This window comes from Zootoca vivipara, chromosome 2 (assembly GCF_963506605.1).
Source record: "Zootoca vivipara chromosome 2, rZooViv1.1, whole genome shotgun sequence".
NCBI classification, from domain to species: Eukaryota; Metazoa; Chordata; class Lepidosauria; order Squamata; family Lacertidae; genus Zootoca; species Zootoca vivipara.
The window spans coordinates 40,436,449-40,460,549 of NC_083277.1; the positions used below are offsets into that span (position 1 = coordinate 40,436,449).

Sequence of the window (24,101 nt, forward strand, 5' to 3'; positions counted from 1 at the left end):
CTTCACCATGTATATTTCATTCATGAGCTCCTGTAGTCAACCTTATTGCACTGAGTGAGAATGAGCAAATTAGCAGCCAACTTCCAATCCAAAGAAAATATACTCAAGAATTGGGCTTTCATGTATACGGGAAAAGTTCTCCTAGCAACTGCTGGTTCCTTTCTGAGAGATAAGCTTCAAGCTTGGAGATCCACAGGTCTTGCAAGGGCAACGTCAACCAGACATTATTGTAAAGGTATAAATAACCAAATCAGAAACAGAAAAGGCAGGTTAATTGAAAAGCAAGTATCCAAATATTGGCCTTTTTATAAGTCAGGGTTGGGGAAAAGGATGCAGTCCATAGGCTGGATTGATGGGTGGAGCTACCCACTAATCACCCGACATCACAATAATATCAGGAGACACAAAGTAAAAATGTTGCTGTGTGCACAGCTCAAATTTAATCAGACAACACAAAAACCTACAGTATTTGGACTTACATCAAGCCTTAGTCTGGGGGTTTGCTGGGAGTGAAACAAACCTGCTCTGGGCAGCAATCACACCAGAACTTGCTGTCAATGTCGATCAGCTGATCAGCGCTGACAGCAAGCCTCACTCACAAAAAAATAGTCGGGATCACACTTTAAGGTTCCCAATTGTTCCTTTGGAGCAGGAGGGTGTGGTTTGTGAAAACAGCCTCATGGGCCAAATTTGACCCAAAAGCCAAAGATTTTCCACCCCTGTTATAAACAATCTCTTGACAGCATCCTTTGATTAAACTCCACCTGAACTTAAACACCACAACAACTTTTCAAATATAGTAACTTCACTTTGTGAAGTAAAGCAATGTATGAAATTTTATCCAATTCAGGAGAAAGCTGATCTTCCCTAGCCTTCATAAATAAGTCTTAAGACTGCAAATAATGCACGAGGTATTCATTGCTTTATACTTCAGTTGTAAACTGGGACTAAAGTTGTATGCCCCAGGCACTATGCAACCTAAACAACTTTGAACAATTATTTCATTTTACCAACCCACTGGAGAAAGGAATCATCTCCCAATTATGTTGTCCGCCCTTCCCCTTATTTCTTTAAGACTAAAATGGGGGGAAGGTTTTGGAGAAGAACTAGAGGAACAACTTTGGAATTGTTTTTTGGAAGAGACTACCATTTGACGCCAAAGAATTGATGCTTTTGAATTATGGTGCTGGAGGAGACTCTTGAGAGTCCCATGGACTGCAAGAAGATCAAACCTATCCATTCTGAAGGAAATCAGCCCTGAGTGCTCGCTGGAAGAACAGATCCTGAAGCTGAGGCTCCAATACTTTGGCCACCTCATGAGAAGAAAAGACTCCCTGGAAAAGACCCTGATGTTGGGAAAGATTGAGGGCACTAGGAGAAGGGAACAACAAAGTACGAGATGGTTGGACAGTATTCTCGAAGCTACGAACATGAGTTTGACCAAACTGCAGGAGGCAGTGGAAGACAGGAGTGCCTGGCGTGCTCTGGTCCATGGGGTCATGAAGAGTCGGACACGACTAAACGAATAAAAAACAACAACAACAACAACAACAACAACAACAACAACAACCATTTGGATCTATCTCAAATAGGACTTGAGAAAATGCTCTAAACATACACCACTGGTACATGTGCCCAACAAGATTGAATAAAATTAACTGCAATATATGCAAACTCTGCTGGTGGGAATGCACCTTGAGGTGTTCTTGAGGAGACACAAGGGCATTTTTCGCTGTTTAGTGAGGGGCAATGAGCGTAAAATAAATTCTCTCACCTGGTGGCAGTGAGAGGTTTAACAGGAAGGGAGAGCAGACAGAGGGGTACACTCTTAGCTGGAACTCCCTTCCTCCCCACATCATAAGATGCAGAGAAGACGGGGTTCCATAACACCATCATACTCAATGGGCTGGTAATGTTCTTTACAGGGCTCTTGTGAGGAGAAAAATGGAAAGAAAACAAATCATGTATGTAATGGTCGGTGGCTCTCACTTGCCTGACCCAGCCAATCTCCTGGCTCTTGCAACGTGTGGGAAACACACAACTCGGCAATTCTCTTGTGAGCCGTAGTCAAAACAATTTCCCGGTAGTTCGCTGCCACCACCCTTTCTCACTTGCACCTGGCCAGAGAGCCCAAAAGGGAAAGCTTCTCCGCCTTGTTACAAGGTTGCAAGCCTCTGACTACTCTTAACAAAGCAGGCAGAAATTCAACTGGTTTGGTTTCTTTACTCAAACCCAGGCCCACTCACTTGTGCAGCCCAATACTCAGTATGCGACCAAAGGGTCAAGGGACCGGACTAGTTGCCCCACCCTGAACAATACTCAAGGTCCAAACCAAAATATACCTTTTCAAGGCTTTATTAAAAAGTGTAAAACATACAACTTAAAAATTAGCAGTGCACATTTCTTGTGAGGTTACAGAGATCGCAAATAATAAACATAAGCATTCAAATTGCTCTAACTAAAGGATACATACGGTTATGAAGATATAACTTGTTGCAAAGCTTTCAGAAGGCGCAGCCCGCAGGCCCCCCTTCTCCTTTCACAGCTTCATACTCGCAGAAGCTCTGGCAAAATTGCAAGTGGCAAAATGCAAAGTTCTAATGCTAGAACTCCCAAGTTATGGGGAAAGGGTCAGGTGGGGTTCCGTTTTCCCACCAATGGAAATGAGGCTCCAATTAGCAGTTTACCAATGATTTCAGGTGTTGCCCATTTGTCTTCACCTGTCTTACTTCACACTCTGATCTAATACTAGCAGATAGTAAGACAGTTCTCTCATTCCCTCCCAACTCATCAGGGTCAAGCCGACCCCAGGTGGACAGGATAGAGTGATTAAACCCCCTCCCAGCCGTACCATAAGGAAATAGGGAACACCGGTGTTTCTTCTCCAGCCAAAGGCAATTACCACATTCCTTTGCAGGCAGCTAATTGGGGCTAGCAGAGAGGGACTTAGCAAGTTTTGTTAAAGGCCCAGCCTGCTCTTGCTGTCTCTCCCAGCATCCATTGCTCTTGACCAAGGATTCAGAGTTGTGCATACTATAACTCCCATGCCATATCCATGACATCCTCCCCCCAAGATGAAAACTATGGGTGAAGTCCCTTGGTTTTCAACACCTTCAGTACCGAGGTAGTTCTGTTCCGTCTAGGAGCAAGCCATTCCTAATAGCAGCCACTTACTCCATTACATTATGCATCCGGGAAAGGCAATCGGCCACAACATTATCTTTTCCTTTAATATGCGTCACCGAAAATTGGTAATCCTGGAGTGTAAGACTCCAGCGCAACAGCTTCTGATTGCTGTGTTTCATCCTTTCCAACCAACAGAGTGGCGAGTGGTCCGTCTGAATCTCAAAACGGACACCCCAAATGTATGGCCTCAGTTTCGATAGCACCCACACCAGGCCAAGCCATTTCACCAAATAGCGCACAGGGCTCAGCCTAGCTCGGATTACCCCCGGCCCATTCCACTGAACAGCAAGCTTATGAGGACGGGTAGGCCGTAGGATCAAAACACGGTCCCCCACCTCAAACTCCTTGGGCACAGCTTTTGCATCATAGAAGCGTTTCTGCTCCACTCTAGCCTTTTCCAGATTCTCTTTAGCTAGGTGCCAGACTTCAGACAAGGTCTGTCTCAAATTAGCAAAATACTCAGCAACAGAAGGCAGCCTGAAATCCTGTTCAGAATTTTCCCACTCCCTTTTAAGCATGGACAGTGGGGTGGACAAATGACGACCAAATACAAGCTGATTTGGTGCAAAACCCAGGCTGCTCTGTTGTGCGTCATTATACGCGGCAACCACCAGAGGAAGGTGCTGGTCCCAATTGGCCTCATGGGCAAAAGCATACTTCCTAAGCATCTGAACAATCGACCCCTGAAGTCTCTCTATCATTGCATTGGACAGGTGGCAGTGAGCAATGCTGGTATGGTGCTGTATCTTAGCTGCTTGGAAGAGCTTCTGAGTCAGCTCTGCCACAAAATTAGTTCCCAGATCACTCACCAAAACCTTTGGAATCCCCAAAGTACAAAAAGCAGACATCAAGGCATTTACCAAACATTTAGCAGAGGTGTTAGGGATAGCCATTGCCCAGGCATACCTGGAGGCATAGCAAATCAGAAAACAAATGTATTGTTTATGAGAGCGGGTTTTTGGCAAAGGACCTACAAGATCAACCCCAAACTTCTCAAAAACCCCCACCTCCATGGGTACACTTTGCAAGGTATGAGGAACAAGATCCCTAACATTCCCCACCCTCTGGCATGCCTCACACGATCTAACATAAATCTTAACAGTCTGATGAATATCTGGCCAATAAAAATAACGTGAGATTTTCTCTAGAGTCTTTTTTACCCCCATGTGTCCTGCAAGGGCGTCCTGATGAGAAAGATCAAGGACCTTGGAACGTAGAGACGCAGGAACCACCAACTGCAGGACAAAGTCTTTGTCCCCGGTCTTCTTTGGCCAGAACTTTCTGTAAAGCAATCCCTTCTCATACAGAAAGCAAACTCGCTTCTCTCCCCTCGGCTCAGCTGTTGCAGCATCCCGGCAAACTTGCAGGGAGGGGTCAGCCTTTTGCTCCTCTGCAAAAACTTCTGAAGATACGAGGTCTTCACCCAGCGGTTGTCCAGGCAACGCAGGCAACTCCTGCTCGGCAGAGAGGCTTGACATTCCTTTCTCCTCCTCTGCTCCCTCCTGGTTCCCAGCTAACAGCAAGCGCGGGGGGGCCAACTCATCCCCCTCGGAAGCTTTAACTGAGGCTTTTGCGGCAAGCTTCTGCTGGTGAACCCGGTAACCAATGTCATTCCCAATAAGGGCAGGTATCGAACAGTTCTGGGGGTCGTGCACTATCACCTTGTGCTCCCCAGCATAGCAGTCATATTCAACATGAACAACAGCCGTGGGTTGATAGATTGGATCTACACCGTAGGGGTTAATTTTGATCATTTCTGGTTGATATTGCTGTGGCAGGACCAAGTCCTTGGACACGCTGGTGATGTCTGAGCCTGTGTCACGATACGCAGTCACTAGAATTCTGTTTATGCGCACTGGGGCACTAAACTCCATGTTGGCCCAATCAATGTGTGGGGCTGACATAGCAGGAGCTCCAACAGGTCTCAGATTGGCAACAGGGACAGCAGGTGCAACAGGAACACTGCCAGCAGGGGCTCCAGCGACAGATTGTGGCACGGGGTCCTTCCCCTCAGGCTTAACAGTCCCTTCGCTCTTTGGAGCCGCAACTTCAGGCTCCCAATTTTCCGGCATCTGCTGCACGGTTCTCACAGCTGGGGTGGAAGTAAAGGCAGGGCGAGGCTTGTTTTTAAACAGGGGGCAAGCTGAACGAACGTGCCCCGGATTTTTGCACTGGAAGCAAATAACTGTGCTTGGCACTGCCTTCGCCTGGTCGCCACCAGCTGACACAGTCCCTTTTGGAGTAAAAGGGGAACTTTTCCCTTGCGTGGATTGGAAAGCAGCCTTCTCCACTTTATGTTGGGAAGCAGCCCTCTCAGTTGAAGGGGGGGCAACAGCCCGGTTCCCACTCGACTGGCTCTTCCCCAAATGGGTGCGATTTAGTTTGAAATTTTCCGCAAGAGCTGCGGCCTCTTCAAAACTGCTCGGGTGATTGTCAGCAACTAAACTGGACAATTCTGGAGGCAAGTGTCTGTTAAACTGCTCCATAATGATTTTCTGCCTCAAGCCTTCATAAGTTGTAACATTCTCTGCAGACATCCAAAAGTCAAAATGCTGGGCAAGCTTAGCAGCAACCCAAGGTAGACTCTCACTTGTGGGGCCACGCTCCACCTTCCGGAACATTCTACGATACGTTTCCGGACACAGAGAAAACCTCTGCATAACAAGTCTTTTGAAGGCAAAATAATCAAAAGCATGAGTGATGGGCAGCTGTCCCATCAAATCTGCCAGCTCCCCAGACAGGAGGGCTCTCAAAATAGACATATACAATCTTTCTGGCACGTCAAGCTCTTGGCAAGTTAATTCAAACAGAGTGAAATAACTCAGGGCATCCATTTTAGGCTGATAGGTAGGAAACAGTTTAAGATTAAAGTCTCTCAGCGTCACCTGTTGAGGCGCGCCTCTGGAAAACTCACCACGCCGCTCCGGCGGAGGGTAGTCCTGGTAAGTTGGTGCCCGACTCTCCACTGGCCTGCCTTCACCGTCTTGGAGATGCAAAGCTCTGGGACGCATAAAGTAGTCGTCCTCCCTCTGCCGAGGAGGCAACCTTCTTGGCTCCCAGTAACGCTCCAGTGAAGCGGCTCTACCGTGTTTCCCCTATTTTTAGACGTAGTCATAATATAAGCCATAGCAGGATTTTAAGCGTTTAGGAAATATAAGCCATACCCCGAAAATAAGCCATACTCCGCGGAGCGAGACCGCTGAGTGCCCCAGCCAGCCAGTGGGACCCAGCACGCTGGCAAGAGGAGGAGAAGCAGAGAAAGAAGTCACAGCGAAGAGGGATGTCTGGCAAGCGGCGTGGGCTGCCGCCGAACAGGGCCACCGAGGGGGAGGCAAGGGTGTGCGCGGATCCTCCGGGGCCCCCGCAGGCAGAGCTCAGTGCCGGACCTTGCGCTGGACTCCTGAGGGGGGGAAGGAGAGGGGGCGCGAGAGTCACACTGCTTTTTGGCGGATGCCGCTGCGCGAAGCAGCTTTCCGCGTCTCGGGATGGAGTTGCGGGCGAAGAGGCGAACAATGTGAGGCTCGAGGTAGGCAAGACGGAGGGGTTAGGAGAACAAAAAGGCTGGGCAGCAGGCGGCTGCATGCACCGTGGCCTCGAGCGCAGGCTGGGGAAGAGGAGGCGAAGGAGGCGCGCTCAGTGGGGGTTGAGGCATGGTGGAGTGCCCCGAGCCTCTGGGAGCCGGCAGGAGGAGGAGGAGGCTTGCCGGGTCGTCACCCAGCAGCGTGCGTGGAGCGCCCCGAGCCTCTGGGATTGTTGTTGTTGCTGCTGGCTGCCGGAGGCTCGGGGTGCTCTGCGCGCGCTGCTGGGTGACGACCCGGCAAGCCTCCTCCTCCTCCTGCCGGCTCCCAGAGGCTCGGAGCACTCCACCATGCCTCAGCCCCCACCGCACTGAGCGCGCCTCCTTCGCCTCCTCTTCCCCAGCCTGCGCTTGAGGCTGTGACGCCAGGGACGAGCGTGCACTCCTCTCGCTGCTGCTGCTGTCCGGGAGAGTGACGAAGCTGAGCGAGATTCCCCCCCCCAGTCCCGTTCCCGGTCCCGGTCCCATGGGGAGGCCTGACATCACCGGGGCCGGAATATGCCCCCCGCTGCCTCTGGCTTCAGCCCCTGCACGCCTTCTCCCGGGGAGCCTCGGCGCGGCGCTTTGCAGGCGGCCCCGGCGGGAAGCCTGCAGCTACGGCGGCGAAGGCGCCTTGTGTGGAGACCCGACCTACCGGGCCATTTGCACGCGCCGCAGACGGGAGCGCATCAATTCCCGCAGGTTGCGTGTGCTCGCCCTGCCTGCTCTCTCCGCAGCCCAGAACCGGCGGCTGCTGCAGTGCAGAACGCTTCGAGAGCCCAGCAGCGCCGCGGAGCAGAGAGCCTGCGAGGAGGGAGAAGGAGCAGTAAGAGAAGGAGGAGGAGGACTCCTCTGTGCTGCTTGGCGGTGGCACATTAGCAGCACGGTCATGGACACCCCGGGATAGGGGCCCTTCCTGACAGGGTGGCTGCGGCCCCTCAGCGCAAGCTGAGACCCAGTGTCGACGGGGTGCCCCCTCCCCAGCCCAGCCTGCTCCATCTGAACGCGGGGAGGGAGGGAAGGCATGGGCGTATGTGTATGTGTGTGTGTGTGTGCGCACACACACGGTCCAGCCCGCCACAAGTTGTAATACTGTATTTTACAAGTACTGTAATAAAAACAGTAATAATTTTTTTTTAAAAAAAGACATCCCCTGAAAATAAGACACTGTGTGTTTTTTTGAGGAAAAAAAGTTATAAGACGGTGTCTTAAAAAGGGGGAAACACGGTAGGTGGGCTGGGCAGTCTCAGGAACTCTGCATCCCGGCTATCTCTGGCATACCTCCCGGGCTCTTCGTAGCCTCTCTCAGCTGCACGCCTCTCTCTTGCCGGACGGGGCAGTTCCCTGTAGATGTAGTCCTCTGGAAAAACTGAACGGGCTTCCGCTGCATGCCGGCGCCGGGTTGGAAAATCCGTGGGGTCCCCAGGTACATACTCTCGGTGAGGGGCTTGTCCCATCTCTCTCTCTCTCACCCGCACCACTGGTTCAGAAACTGCAGCATACGCCTCTCTGGGATAACTGGATGTCACCCTCTCTTCCCGAATTCTGCGAGGCTCAGAGGCTCCCAGCCTCAGGACTCCTGTAACTCCCGGGTGCTGTAAGCTGGTCACTTCTCCCTCTCCTTCCTCATCATCCGAGAACAAGGGGGAGGACGCTTTCGACGCAGCCCGGCTTGGTGCTTTGGACGAGCAGGGGTGAAAAGTTGAATCTTCTCCCTGCCCCCACTGGTCGACAGTTTGCAAAGTCTGTGCGGCAGAGTCTTCAGCTTCAGCTCTCCTGGCAGACTCAGCCATCCTCACTAACAAGTTACCAAAGTCTGTAACTCTCAAAGAAATAGTGCACGCTCTAAAAAACGTAACTTTCCTCAGGAATAAAATAATCCTTCAAAAATTATAACTTCTGCTCAGGGGTGGACTAATCCCACCGCTGCCACCATGTAATGGTCGGTGGCTCTCACTTGCCTGACCCAGCCAATCTCCTGGCTCTTGCAACGTGTGGGAAACACACAACTCGGCAATTCTCTTGTGAGCCGTAGTCAAAACAATTTCCCGGTAGTTCGCTGCCACCACCCTTTCTCACTTGCACCTGGCCAGAGAGCCCAAAAGGGAAAGCTTCTCCGCCTTGTTACAAGGTTGCAAGCCTCTGACTACTCTTAACAAAGCAGGCAGAAATTCAACTGGTTTGGTTTCTTTACTCAAACCCAGGCCCACTCACTTGTGCAGCCCAATACTCAGTATGCGACCAAAGGGTCAAGGGACCGGACTAGTTGCCCCACCCTGAACAATACTCAAGGTCCAAACCAAAATATACCTTTTCAAGGCTTTATTAAAAAGTGTAAAACATACAACTTAAAAATTAGCAGTGCACATTTCTTGTGAGGTTACAGAGATCGCAAATAATAAACATAAGCATTCAAATTGCTCTAACTAAAGGATACATACGGTTATGAAGATATAACTTGTTGCAAAGCTTTCAGAAGGCGCAGCCCGCAGGCCCCCCTTCTCCTTTCACAGCTTCATACTCGCAGAAGCTCTGGCAAAATTGCAAGTGGCAAAATGCAAAGTTCTAATGCTAGAACTCCCAAGTTATGGGGAAAGGGTCAGGTGGGGTTCCGTTTTCCCACCAATGGAAATGAGGCTCCAATTAGCAGTTTACCAATGATTTCAGGTGTTGCCCATTTGTCTTCACCTGTCTTACTTCACACTCTGATCTAATACTAGCAGATAGTAAGACAGTTCTCTCATTCCCTCCCAACTCATCAGGGTCAAGCCGACCCCAGGTGGACAGGATAGAGTGATTAAACCCCCTCCCAGCCGTACCATAAGGAAATAGGGAACACCGGTGTTTCTTCTCCAGCCAAAGGCAATTACCACATTCCTTTGCAGGCAGCTAATTGGGGCTAGCAGAGAGGGACTTAGCAAGTTTTGTTAAAGGCCCAGCCTGCTCTTGCTGTCTCTCCCAGCATCCATTGCTCTTGACCAAGGATTCAGAGTTGTGCATACTATAACTCCCATGCCATATCCATGACAATGTACACCACCCTGGCTTCTTGAAGGAAAGGTACAAGACAAATGTGAGAATGAAGTCTTATTAAAGAACAGATCCATACTTATGGCAAATGGTGCTTGTTATGGATTATCTGCAGGAAATATGCCGTGTACAGGACAGGCGCACATCCCAAAATATCCAGATACAAACACTGATGAACCTTGGCCCAAATATGATTGTCACATAAAGCATGGAACCATTCCTAGCCCTTTCATCTATGCAACATAAACAAATGGCATATGGACACATTTCCTCTGAATATTGCTGATTAACAGTGAGAGGCTAAATTGATAAGCACAAATCTAAATAATCAATTCAAATAAAATAGTGTGTGACATATTTTTTTACTACAGGTAGGTAGCCGTGTTGGTCTGAGTCGAAGCAAAATAAAAAAATTCCTTCAGTAGCACCTTAAAGACCAACTAAGTTTATATTTTGGTATGAGCTTTCGTGTGCATGCACACTTCTTCATATTTTTTTACTGTATAATGCCCTTTCTGGAGGATCCTTGCCCTTTTCAGATTATATCATGATTCTCTCAAGTGTTAGCTTCCTTCCATTTCCTCAGCACAGCAGCTGAAACAAAGTTTTATTCCTGCATTTACTTTTATCCTCCAGCAATGTCTAGCTACAATGCTTAGGAAAAATGGGACTTAAACCGAAAAAAGAACACTCATTATGCTTACAATCTTGCTCCTTCTCAGATAGATTTGTATTTCTGTGCACTTCCCTACCATTTTCCTTGCAGAGTTCCTAAATTAACAGGTTCATACAAGCATGCTTTGATATTCCTTTCAAATTTGCTATGTGAAAGCATCATTGTTAGATGTATCTTTATGCATTATACAAAGAAGCCCAGCAGGGAATTGTTTTCACAGGTTTTCAACAAAAAAAACTCTTTCAGGAACTGACAAATCGCAGATGAGGCTTCACCTCAAAATGTACTTTGGCAGCAAGAGCTATCTGCCTGCCTGTCTGTCTGTCTGTCTGTCTATGTGTGTTACATAATGGTTAATTTTATTTCACTTTAGAACTTTAAACACTCTGCCCTCTCCCTCTCTCAGGTCTCCAGCCTGGAATGCAGATTTAAATAGCACCTTCCCTCCCACCTGCACTGCACAGCCCTGCAGCTCCCTGCTGTTCTTCACTTGCCTCTGAAAAACCCAAAGACCTGTGCCTCCATTAATTAAAATTGCCATTAAAAATTAAATATTGTGAATAAGTAGGTGTGAGCATTATCTCCATGGGTTTCATAAATCTCACTGTTTCTCCAATTACTTCTCAAGCAATTTTCATATTTCATACTGTCTGATTTCTCACAGGACCTGGATTTGCAAGATCAAAACGATGACAAAAAGTAGAAAAAAGCAAGCAAGAGCGGAAGGTAGCAAAATGAAACATTTCGCAGGCAACAGGAAGGAGCCCCATCAAATTCTATTAGCCAGCAGTGATCTGCAACGAAGGAGCAGCAGGAATGAAAAATAAGAACAAATATGTTGTACATAGGGCTCAGCATGAAGCTGGGGTTTAACGCTAACCCTAAGACTGAAAACAGAAAAAGAAATTGATTAACAGGGATGTTTCCCAGGTATAAACGTTTTATAAAATGATTACAGAAGAATCTTTGGCTATAGTAAACACATCAACAAGAGGGCAGTACTTTAGTGACAAGTTTGTAAAAAACAAACAAACATGCACACAAGGCTATCACCATGTATTTATCCTGCACAAGTCTCAGTTAACTTTCCATCAGCTACTCAAAGCAACATGATAAAATCAAAGTTCACTATCAAAACCCCAATGCAATGCAATACAGTACAGAGCTACAACTTAAAAGTCAGAAGTAATTAAACTTCTGACTTTCAGAAATAAAAAGAAATACAGGCTAGAGTCACTTACAAAAACTGATTTAGAAAGTAGTTGTTATGGCTGGCAAGTTTGTTTTGGGAGTGTGTTTCCACTCCCTACCCAGAATGTGCTACCTACTCAATTGCATTAGCAGATTGTGCCCTCCCTAAAGAGTAACTTGAAGAGCATGTTTTCATCCTTGGTTCTAAGAACACAGGATACAATTTATCCACGAAGACCTTCTTTGTGCACTTTCCTCTTGCTCCAGTTAAGCTTCCCTTTAAGACCAGGAGCTTCCTAGGCACCACACTGGCCACAGTAGTCCTTCCTCGAGACTTGTAGTCCATCAGAGCAACCAGTTAGGAAGAGGATGCCTCAATAAGTCTTTAGTTGGATTTTAATCATTTATCTTAAGTGTGCCTATGCGATTTCCCTTCGGACTCGGGACTACAGATTTCAAGCATGGTTAGCTGCTCGTCAACTTTGCTAATAACTTCCAGCACATAAGTCTGAAATAAACAGAGAGATCTAAGGACCAGCCAGTTGATTACAAGTGTCAGATATTGAATGCAAGGCCTGAAATCTGAGATTATAGGCATGTGCTTAATTTTATGTTTTTTTATAAGCAAACTCTTATTAACCTAAGTTTACAGGAGCATAAGGAAAAGGATTTGATGTCCACGATTTTATAGCAATTCATATGCTGCCATTTGAATGAACGCTGGAGCGGCTCCGAAGTCTGAATACACAGCAAAAAATGCAATGTGTGAAGTAGCAATGCAGTGATTTCGCCTACTGAGAGGCATGCATGCCGTAGTCTTCCTGTAGGCAGCTGTTGGAGCAAAAATTTTCATCTGGAAAAAACTGCACTTAACATCAGGCACTTTAAAAAAAGTGTTATGAAAATAGTGAGTAACTGCAGTGTTTCATATAAGGTGGGAAAGTTGTGACTAGTCCTGCATTTGGCTGTGCAGATATGTGCCCCCCCCCGAAATATAACTGATATTTTTGATGGGGAATGCCAAAAAGACACAAGCTATGTGGGATATATGCCTGTTCAGTTCTGTAACATGCACGAATTATGGGAGAAACTGTAAAGTATAGGGGGTGGGGGGCTAGCTCAAATTCCAGGAGGAATCCAGCCACAGGGCTGGATAAAATCCTCAAACCCCACCTCCACCTCTCCTCAGGTTTAGGCAAGGTATGCAGTTCAAGGATCATTTAATCATCATTGCAGGGGGCTGGACTTTAGGTACCTTACAATTCTACAATTCTGTAGAATCTGTGATTCTATGGAACAGGAGATTTGTGGAACTGCTTTTCCAGCTCATCACAAAGGCTGCTTCATTTCACTTGCATAAACGTACATTGGTCTAGGTGAGATATAAGACGCCTGACTGAAAAAGATGGAAGAGTAAGACAAAACCCAGAAATTAATCATTTTTAGGAAAGGTCCTTTCCTGGGGTTCAAACAGCAGCAAGGTGGGTGGAGGTGAAAATACCTCAACAACCATATTGGGCTGAGAACTGGGTCAATGGATCAAAGGCTGCTTGTTTGTTTGTTTTTTAAAGAAAAACAATCGCAAGTTATATTGAGGTATGCTGACATGGCGTGCCTAGAACCTTGTCAGTGGTCATAGTGCTGAAAGATACAAAGAGGATTAATGGCTGTTGAAACATTGCCAGCCTAGCGATCCCCATGATGAAACAGAGCAGACCAACAGAGGAGGCCTTGACAAATGCTGCAGATGACAGCTGCAGGATTACATGGTGCAATCTCTTAGCACCTGACAGGAGCATCACTTAGAATCCCTCCTCCCTTGTTGCTGCGAGTTCTCTTTCTGCGTTCAGAACAGGAGCCCATATCCTGCTGGAAGGAATGTGCATCCCTCAATGCATGTAAAAAGGCAATAATACCACACACTCCACACCATGCAACAAAAGGGAAAAGGCAGCAAAAGGAAAGGGAATTAAGCACCAGCTACCTCTGTTGCTAAGAGACGTGGGTTAAACCACAGAGCCTAGGGCTTGCCGATCAGAAGGTCGGCGGCTCAAATCCCCGCGACGGGGTGATCTCCCGTTGTTCAGTCCCTGCTCCTGCCAACCTAGCAGTTTGAAAGCACGCAGTGCAAGTAGATAGATAGGTACCACTCTGGCGGGAAGGTAAACGCCGTTTCCGTGCGCTGCTCTGGTTCGCCAGAAGCGGCTTAGTCATGCTGGCCACATGACCTGGAAGCTGTACGCCGGCTCCCTCGGCCAGTAAAGAGAGATGCGTGCCGCAACCCCAGAGTCATCCAGGACTGGACCTAATGGTCAGAGGTCCCTTTACCTTTACCTCTGTTGCTAGTCTCTCCTGTAAGGGTTTTTTGGGCCGCCTGGTACTAACCAGGGCTATTTAAATTGGAAATTAAGAGCCCTTATGACCTTGTACACTTTGACACGGAAAAACTAGTGGGATAAATATAGCAGTATTTCAGGAAACACACATACCATTCATTGAAAAACAAAGCTAGGACAAAGCCTCAGCAGCAGCAAATGCAGAATGCAGCTGCCATTATCCTTTTGGGGTGCCTACTGCAAGGAGGATTTGTGCTCAAATTCCAGAGGACTAACTAGGCTTACCCATTTGTTATTTCAATATGCTATTTTCCTCTTGCAGTCATATAAAGTTTATTTTTTAAAAAACTATATTAAAAAAAACACCCACAGCAACATGGGAACCTGCGTATGCATCCTAAACCTCCTTGATGATTTTCAGTTAATCAGTTAAGATGTGCAAGATAACGACCCTCTACAATGTAGCTTTCTGGACAAATTACACGATGAAATCACTCCCCACGTTCACTAATGTTTTAGAACACAATCCTGTGCCTTGAGTATCCTGAACACAAGGGAGTTTCTACCCATTTATAATACATTGATGATTCTGTTGATTTTATATCAAAAGTGTGTGTAAATAAACATTTCAAAGCTGTGAAATAAGGCTCTCAAGGCAGTTATTATTGGTATTAAATGTAATTTATACCAAGTCTCTCAATGTAGCTATTATTAACAACAGTAATTCATCTAGAATTGTTAAAATGCAATATGCTTTACAATTCCTAACCCTCATAAGAATCTGGCGTGTGTAAGAAACCCTCCTGCAGCTGAGGAACTTGGCCAAGATCATGACTTGACCAAGAAGGCTTGGTTCAACATTCAAGCACAGGCCTGACAAACTTGACCCCTGAAGCCAAGCATGGCCCAGCAGCTGTAGGTGCTTAACAGCTTCCCTCTCACTTTTTCAGGCTCACAAATGCAAAGTCAGGAGGTTTATCAAGCTCTTCATGAGCCTCCACACCAAGCGGGCTGGGCTGATATCAGCTTGATGGGTCATAAGTTGTGCAAGCCTGCAACCTGTGCTTCTACAACCGTGGTTCCCAACGTGGGGCACAAACCCCACAGGGGGGCAATTTTATGTGTTTGAGGACCGGGACATTCACAGGGAGACCAAAATGCTTGTTTACAAAGCTATTGTACTACCAACCTTACTGTATGCTTGTGAAACATGGACCACTTATAAACGCCATCTCCAACTCCTCGAAAGATTCCATGAATGGTGTGTCCGAAAAATTTTACACATCACTTGGGAAGACAGGTGAACTAATACCTATCAGTGTACTGGAAGAAACAAAGATCACCAGTGTTGAAGCAATGATTCTTCAACTTCAACTTCGTTGGACTGGTCATGTTGTGCGGATGCCTGATGATCGTCTTCCAAAGCAACTACTCTATTTCGAATTTAAAAATGGAAAGCGTAATGCTGGTGGTCAACAAAAGAGGTTTAAAGACTGTCTCAAGGCAAATCTAAAAAAAATGTAGTATAAACACCGACAACTGGGAAACACTGGCCTGTGAGCGCTCCAGTTGGAGAACAGCCTTTACCAAAGGTGTCATGGGTTTTGAAGACAATCTCAGGACGCAAAGGAGAAATGTGCTAAGAGGAAGGCATGCTTGGCAAATCCACACCGTGATCAACTCCCGCCCAGAAACCAATGTCCCCACTGTGGAAGGATGCGCGGATCCAGAATTGGCCTCCACAGTCACTTACGGACCCATCGTTAAAATCGTGTTTATGGAAGACAATCTTACTCAGATACAAGTGATCGCCAAAGAGAAAGGGATATATAGTACAGGTATATAAATATATATTGTGACATGCACATTTTAAAAGTTAAAATCAGCTTGTGTAGACCAAGTTAATGGTCTTTTAGGTCTCTTCCACATGAATAGGAGTTCACTTTTTGAATAATAAGAATTATATGTCACGGGGGGTGGGGGCAATCAGGATTTTTAGAGATGCTTAGGTGGCACATGGCCAAAAAAAAAAAAGGTTGGGATCCACTGTTCTACAAGTACTCTAGTGTGGCAATGCTCACTACTATTCTGATTTTCTTGTCCTTTTTAGACCATTCCTTTCCCTACGCTGGGAGCCATTTCATGGACTCTAGAGCTAAAACTCAGTTTGTTCTTTGATGGCAGGTGGACAAAATGGAGTGTACTGGAGTGAAGAAAGAAGGGTAGAGGTGTTAGATTTCCACATATTTTCTGAACAATACTGTTCAGGGTCAGCTTGACCACAAGCATCAAAAGATCAGTTACTTAAGGTATTTGCACAATACCTTTTATACAGTTATTTCTCAGTGCGGTTCCCTATCTAGCACCACTTATCCACAAGCTAGAAACGATTCTCATTTATCTTCAAATTGGCACATTCAGTGCAGCTGCCACACATGCAACCTGGGATTGGACGAGGGTGCAGCTACTAGTTTTAAAAATGTGAGGATGTCATTTATTAAAGTCATACAACACATGCAGACATTTTCACACACACACACACACACACACACACATACGTTTTATTCATACAATGTACAATCTTTACAACAAAAGACTTCACATCCAAAGTAAAATCATATGTATGGCAAAACCTTAAGTCTCATGTATTCATTTATACTAATCTCTTCTCAGACTCCTTTACTTAGTATTTCTTAATGTTTGTCTCTTTGTTTTAATTCCTTATTTTAAATCTCTTAAATCCTGTATATATCTTTAACAATTCCAATTAATACCCTCATCTCCCTCCCCCAAGACCCATTGCTTCCCTCCCCCTGTGTGCTGTCTTCTTTACCTATTATTTTTTGTTATTGTTGCATTACTCACTGTTTATATTTGTTGTTCCATCTTTGATATGGTATTATCCTATCTCCTTGCGCCCTTTAAGCTATTGCTAATTAATTTTTAAGCTCCAAAACCAACTCTTTTCATGTAAACCTTTACGCATTCCCACTCTTTATTAATTTTTTGATTAGGACAACCTCTGATTGATGCTGTTAACTTTCCCATTTCCGTGAGTTTGAAATTTTTGGCTCTCCATTCTAGTAATTCTGGCATTTTATCTGTTTTCCAATTTTTCGCCACTAAAATTGTGGCCGCCGCTGTTGTGTAAAGGAATACAGTCCTTTTATCCTTGGGGATATCGCTTGATACTAAGCCCAGCAGAAATGCCTCTGGTTTTTTAGAGATTGAATATCTTTTTGAGCTCTTCATGTACCATAATCCAGAATTGTTTAACCACCTTGCACCCCCACATATATGATACATTGTCCCCACATACAACGTATGCAGACATTTCCTGCAGCGATAGTAGGACCAAATCTAGTTCTCCTGCCTAATTAGATCACTAATCTAGTAGCTCAGAGGGATGTATGAAGCCGGATGTTGATAGAGGCTTCATACTTCTCTTTGGGGTGCTCTAGAGGTATTTGCCCCCAAATGGCTACGTCTCCAACGTTGTTATACTCTCTGTTATTTTATTCCCTAGTATAAATTGGGCATTACTGATGATTACATCACTGGGTAAGTTGGATGCTATTTAACAGCAGCAGCAGCAGCAGCAGCAGCAGCAGCAGCCACAACATATCCATTAAGATTTCTAAATGAAGTCCTGGTAGCCCTGTTCAGGGACAAGCTTATCCATCCCCTTACTCATTCAATGTATGCAGTGAAGCCAAGTGTGGAATGTGACCATTCTGCTCATTCTCTCGTCAATAAACTGCAAAACCATAAATGCTGAATTAGAATTCACTTCAGGATCAGAGAAGAGAGAAATAGCTGCAAAGCTAGCGGGGGGGGGGGGGAAGTCTCTCTGAGTGAAATCGTTTCACATTTCCTGGTTCATGAAAGGGGACAGCAGCAGAATAAGATCCCCCTAAAACAGAATTGACGGTTGGTACTAGCAGGAGGATAAGAACAATATCCACAAAGGATGGGTAGCAAAAGTAGAGGAGGACATAAAACACAGAGATGCTTGGTGGTGGTGAATACTCATCAGGGGCAAAGGAAACCAAGGTCTACATTACAGGCATCCGGATAAGCGAAAATCCTGTGACCAACTGCTTTCCATGAAGGGCTGTGAGCAGAAGTAGAATACGAAAGTTCCCAGACTGTGGCATGCCCCTTCCTAATGTAGAATCCAGGAGTAAGGGGGAATCCAACCTCTTTCTAGCACCCCACCCAATTCTCCAGCAGATATACTGAATAAACTACTGACCTTCTTGACTGCACAGGTGGACAACAGAAAAAGGTTTACCATTTTACTGTCAGTTGTGCAAGTCACCAACACCATGAAAAGTGAAATTACACCCAGTTACTCTGAATATAACTGGTTATAATTGACTCATTGATCTGAGAAAGTTGTTACTAGATTTTTTTTCATTCCCGTGTAGCAAAAATGAACCCAATAATGATATCTAACATACTGACATGGGGTCACGAAGAGTCGGACACGACTAAACAACTAAACAACAACAACATATTGACAGCAGCAAAATTGATTATTGCTTTAAAAAACTTGAAGGGGGGGATTTGAAATAAAAATACACAGAAGTACGCAGCCCAATGATAAAAATAAAAAATGTCATGAGAGAGACAGTAGATACCAGGATCCTAATTTTGTGAGAGTCCTTTTACTAAATATTAGAGAAGGGATTAATAGGTATTCATGCTTTAGTACTCTTAATAATTTAATTATTTTAGCTTTAATAATTCTGTATAAACTATATATGAAGTTCTGATGTGAAATATATGGAGTATTTACTATCCTGCTGATCTTGTATTTAAACAACATCCATATTCCTGCTCCTTCCTCACTTTGTACAAATGTGCGCCTAAAACCTTTAGGGGATGAGGGACTTGAAACATTACTGTTGCAATAAGAATTGTTTTACAGCTGTCCAGTAATTTTGTTTGTACATTTTAAATGCAGCTTTTAAAACCTTTAGACTTATTTATTTTTATGAACATGGTGCCTTCAAGGACACAGAAACACAAAGCTGCTAGTTTTGTATTATACCCTGTAAAATATACAATAGTTGACAGAGGATCGACACTTGAAATGTTAAAAATCCAGCTCCACCCCCAACATGCCTACAAAAGCCAGCAATGTTTTGTGAACAATGGCAATTCATGATGGATCAAGGAAGAAAAGGAGTTGTACGTCATTCTATTAATTATTCTGAAGTCAGGCACACACCGTTTGTCAATGCCTGCATTAAAGAAGGGTAGGTAACATCTCAAACAGGGATGGGGAACCTGTGGCCCTCCAGATGTTGTTGAATTTGCATCTCCCATCCCCATTGACTACGCTCTATCTAGGGCTGGTGGGAGTAGGAGAGCGAGGACATATAGAGCAGAGCTTCTCAAACTGTGTGTCGCAGTACAGTGGTACCTCGGGTTACAGACGCTTCAGGTTACAGACTCTTCAGGTTACAGTCTCTGCTAACCCAGAAATAGTACCCCGGGTTAAGAACTTTGCTTCAGGATGAGAACGGAAATCGTGCGGCGGCAGCGGGAGGCCCCATTACCGGTAGCTAAAGTGGTCCCTCAGATTAAGAACAGTTTCAGGATAAGAACGGACCTCCGGAACGAATTAAGTTCTCAACCAGAGGTACCACTGTATGTAGGTGTGGAAAGGGGTTAGTTTAACGTCCAGTTTGCTAGCAAAACTGAATTAGTGTGTCGCAAAACGATGCATGTCTAAAAAGTGTGTCACCAACATGGACAATTTGGAAAGCTCTGGTGTAGAGAGCCATGGTTTCCCCATCCTTGATCTTAGAAAGTGGAAGTAAAGGGAATGAAAGATAACTCAAATGTGTGAGGAATGCATGAACATTAGGGAAAGAGAATAACATTAGGAAAGAGAATAAGGAGGAAACTATTTAAAATGGTTTTTAAACAGTAAACTGTGGCCCAAAGTGCCACCCACCCCGCTTCATTTTTATTATTCAGATGACTGCAAAATACTCAGTTGTGCAGCATCCAGCCAGCCAAGCTTTGCTAAATAACCCTGGTAAGGGCAGGGCTGAGTGAGAAACAGCCAAACACACAGTGATGAGGTGTCCCAGACAAGATCAAGGGAAATGTGGCAAACCTCCCAGGTTATACATGCAGCCTGTTACAGTTTCCCCTCAGCACACGGGCAAAGCGGCAAGCACCGCTTCTAAAACTTCTGATATTCAAAGGCTCATTTGGTTGACAGGAAGCCTGTGGATTTGTGGACAGATTGTCACACAAACTGTCAAGTTTTTAGAGAAATGATCAGACCTTCCTTTGCCTGCGTTACGGAGCACATCAAAGGCACAATAAGACAAACCAGACACAGACTGCATGGATCTAACTGGGAGGTGGGTGTACATATTCAGAACAGGGTGGTGTGCAAAGGAGGAGGAGTAAGACAAAGAGTTTTGAGGGGGCTCTATAGAAACATGAGTAATAAGGGCTGAAAGTTCCAGAAACTTGACAGATTCAGGCAGATTCAGAGAGCATCTCTCTCGCTCTCTCTCTCTCTCTCTCTCTCTCTCTCTCTCTCTCTCTCTCTCTCTCTCTCTCACACACACACACACACACACACACACACACACCCTGAGGGCAAAGAAAAGAAAATTATAAATGAAGCAATTAATTTTTTTCACTACTTCTCGATTCCTTTCAACTATTTGGGGAAGATAACTTCTCTGTCAGGGAAACGTGTTCTCTCTCACACAAAACCTGCAGGTGCTTTCCCCCCCATTCACTCTGCTGTGGGGGGGAAACATGGCCTAGGACAGTGATTTCACTGGTGAGCTCAGCTTGGATGTTGGGTCAACAGAACATGAGGTGTTCAAAAGAGTCTCATTAGAAGGATGGGTGGAATTGAAAGCCTGCCTCAGATCAGGAAGTATTCTGTCAGCTGGACTCCTTACTCAAATGCTTGGGGATGGCTAGATAACTGGTCACTCCTAGGATGCGAGAGCCAAAATTCATGGGATGCTCCCCTAACACCGGAGCTTTGGCATAAAACAGCTGCTATGCAGAAGCCATTTTAAAATGGCCTGCTGTGAAAATTGCTGTGATCCAGCCAAGCCATTCATGTGCAGCAGACGGCCATGCGACTGGGCAATTTTCTTTACATTACTGCAAAGCTGTAAGAGATTGGAGGGGTGGGGACAGGGAGCTGCAACAAACAGAGAGAAAGAAAGCTTGCTGCATAGGAGGGAGCTGCCATGGGGGGCAATTTAAAATTAGCCTCCATGGGGCATCACATTGTATGTGCTATGTGAGCGGAGAAATCATTTGGAACCAGTGGGTTCCAATACTCACTGGCATACTTTGGGATAAATGCTAGGAGGAATTTGGGCTCTGCCTCCTGGCCCTTGAAAATTCTAACCAGGCAAAATGGAAATCCAGCATTCCCTTGAACAAAACTCCTGTCTCAAACAGAAGGGTACTTCATCCACAGAAGCAAGGGACTCATTTAAACAAAAGAAATATACCAACACCTTCATTCTCAGTAAATTTCTGGTTTCTGCAACAGGTTGGAAGGATGAAGGAACAAATACTGCCTATTTTTAATGTAAAGGGATAAATAAATAAATACCACCCTTAATTATGCACTATAAAGGCTGTGCAGTGGGATATCAAAGCTTTGAATCATAGAATCATAGAGTTGGAAGAGACCACAAGGGCCATCCAGTCCAACCCCCTGCCAAGCAGGAAACATCATCAAAGCATTCTTGACATATGGCTGTCAAGCCTCCGCTTAAAGACCTCCAAAGAAGGAGACTCCACCACACTTCTTGGCAGCAAAATCCACTGTTGAACAGCTCTTACTGTCAGGAAGTTCTTCCTAATGTTTAGGTGGAATCTTTTTTCTTGTAGTTTGAATCCATTGCTCCGTGTCCGCTTCTCTGGAGCAGCAGAAAACAACCTTTCACCCTCCTCCATATGACATCCTTTTATATATTTGAACATGGCTATCATATCACCCCTTAACCTTCTCTTCTCCAGGCTAAACATACCCAGCTCCCTAAGCTGTTCCTCATAAGGCATCGTTTCCAAGCCTTTGACCATTTTGGTTGCCCTCTTCTGGACACATTCCAGCTTGTCAGTATCCTTCTTGAACTGTGGTGCCCAGAACTGGACACAGTACTCCAGGTGAGGTCTGACCAGAGCAGAATACAGTGGTACTATTACTTCCCTTGATCTAGACGTTATACTCCTATTGATGCAGCATTGGCTTTTTTTAGCTGCTGCATCACACTGTTGACTCATGTCAAGTTTGTGGTCTACCAGGACTCCTACCGTAGATCCTTTTCACATGTACTGCTCTCAACCCATCCTGTATTTGTGCCTTTCATTATTATTTTTTTCCCAAGTGTAGTACCTTACATTTATCCTTGTTAAAATTCATCTTGTTTGCTTTGGCCCAGTTGTCTAATCTGTTAAGGTCATTTTGAAGTGTGAACCTGTCCTCTGAGGTATTAGCCACCCCTCCCAATTTGGTGTCATCTGCAAACTTGCTCAGGATGCCTTCAAGCCCATCATCCAAGTCATTGATAAAGATGTTGAATAAGACTGGGCCCAAGACAGAACCCTGTGGCACCCCACTAGTCACTACTCTCCAGCATGAGGAGGAGCCATTGACCAAACCCTTTGGGTTTGGTCAGTCAGCCAGTTACAAATCCACTGAATGGTAGCATTGTCTAGCCCGCATTTTACCAGCTTCTTTACAAGAATATCATGGGGCACCTTGTCAAAGGCCTTGCTGAAATCAAGATAGGCTATATCCACAGCATTCCCTTCATCTACCAGGCTTGTAATTCTGTCAAAAAATGAGATCAGATTAGTCTGACATGACTTATTTTTCAGAAACCCATGCTGACTTTTAGTGATCACAGCGTTTCTTTCTAGGTGCTCACAGACCGACCATTTGCTTAATGATCTGCTCTACAATCTTTCCTGGTATTGATGTCAGGCTGACATTGAGAATGGACTATATATTTATATGTTGTCTCTCTGAGTAATACCCACCACAGCAGATTACATATTTAAAAAGAAAATCAACAATACATTATCAGCAATACAGTTGATACAGTACAGTTCTCGAACGCCTTGGTTCCCAAACACCAAAAACCCGGAAGTAAGTGTTCCAGTTTTCAAACGTTTTTCGGAACCCAAACGTCTGATGCGCCTGTCGGCTATTGTTTCCAGGGCGCCTGCACCAATCAGAAGCTGTGCCTTGGTTTTCGAACATTTCAGAACTCAAACGGACTTCCGGAACAGATTAAGTTTGGGGCTTTTGTTTTTGCTAAAAAAAATATGCATTTTTGTTTTTGAGTCTTTTTCGGTTAATTTGTTTTTGTGACTGTGGAACCCAGCTCAGCTACTGCTTGCTTGCTTGTGTGACTGTGGAAATGGATAAAAGCCCCCATCCAAACAATGACTATCATCAGTGCAGGTAAGAAAAAATAGTAATTTTAATTTTTATCATCTACAATACTGTCTTATTTATTTTATAGTACAGTACATTGATTATTGCTTTCATTTTATGGATCAATGGTCTCATCAGATAGTAAAATTCCTGTTAAATTGCTGTTTTAGGGGTTGTTTTTAAAAGTCTGTAATGGATTAATCTGTTTTGCATTAATTTATATGGGAAAGCACGCCCTGGCTTTGGAACGCTTTGGAACAGACTTCCAGAACAGATTAAATTTGAGAACCAAGGTACCACTGTACACAACTAAAACTATTAATACCTCTCCCTGGAAAAAACTCTCATAGTCAGTAATCATAACATATTCAATTTGTAATGTATGTATTCTTTTCGTAAACTGCCTTAAGGTTTTATAACCATCAAATGTTGTAAAATAAATATTTCAAAACCATAATTCCACAGAAGCAGCTATTTATTAAAAAAAAAGATGAAAAAAGTTCTCCTTGCCAAAAATAAAGTTGGCTACCTGAAATAAACAATTATTTGGGGCTACAGGGGGGAAAAACTGGGTGCCGTAGATTTCAGAAAGTTAACTGGTAGAATGTTCCAGCCCCGCCCCCCAAAATGTGCCTGCCAATTTACCAGTCTAAGTGGCTGGCAAGTGAGGAGGGC

At 45.0% G+C, this 24,101-nt stretch overlaps 1 protein-coding gene across 2 annotated transcripts in view; it reads right to left on the reverse strand.

Moving 5' to 3' along the window:
- CHCHD6 (coiled-coil-helix-coiled-coil-helix domain containing 6) overlaps positions 1–24,101 on the reverse strand; it is a 209,395-nt gene that overhangs the window by 81,774 nt on the left and 103,520 nt on the right. The window lies entirely within an intron of this gene.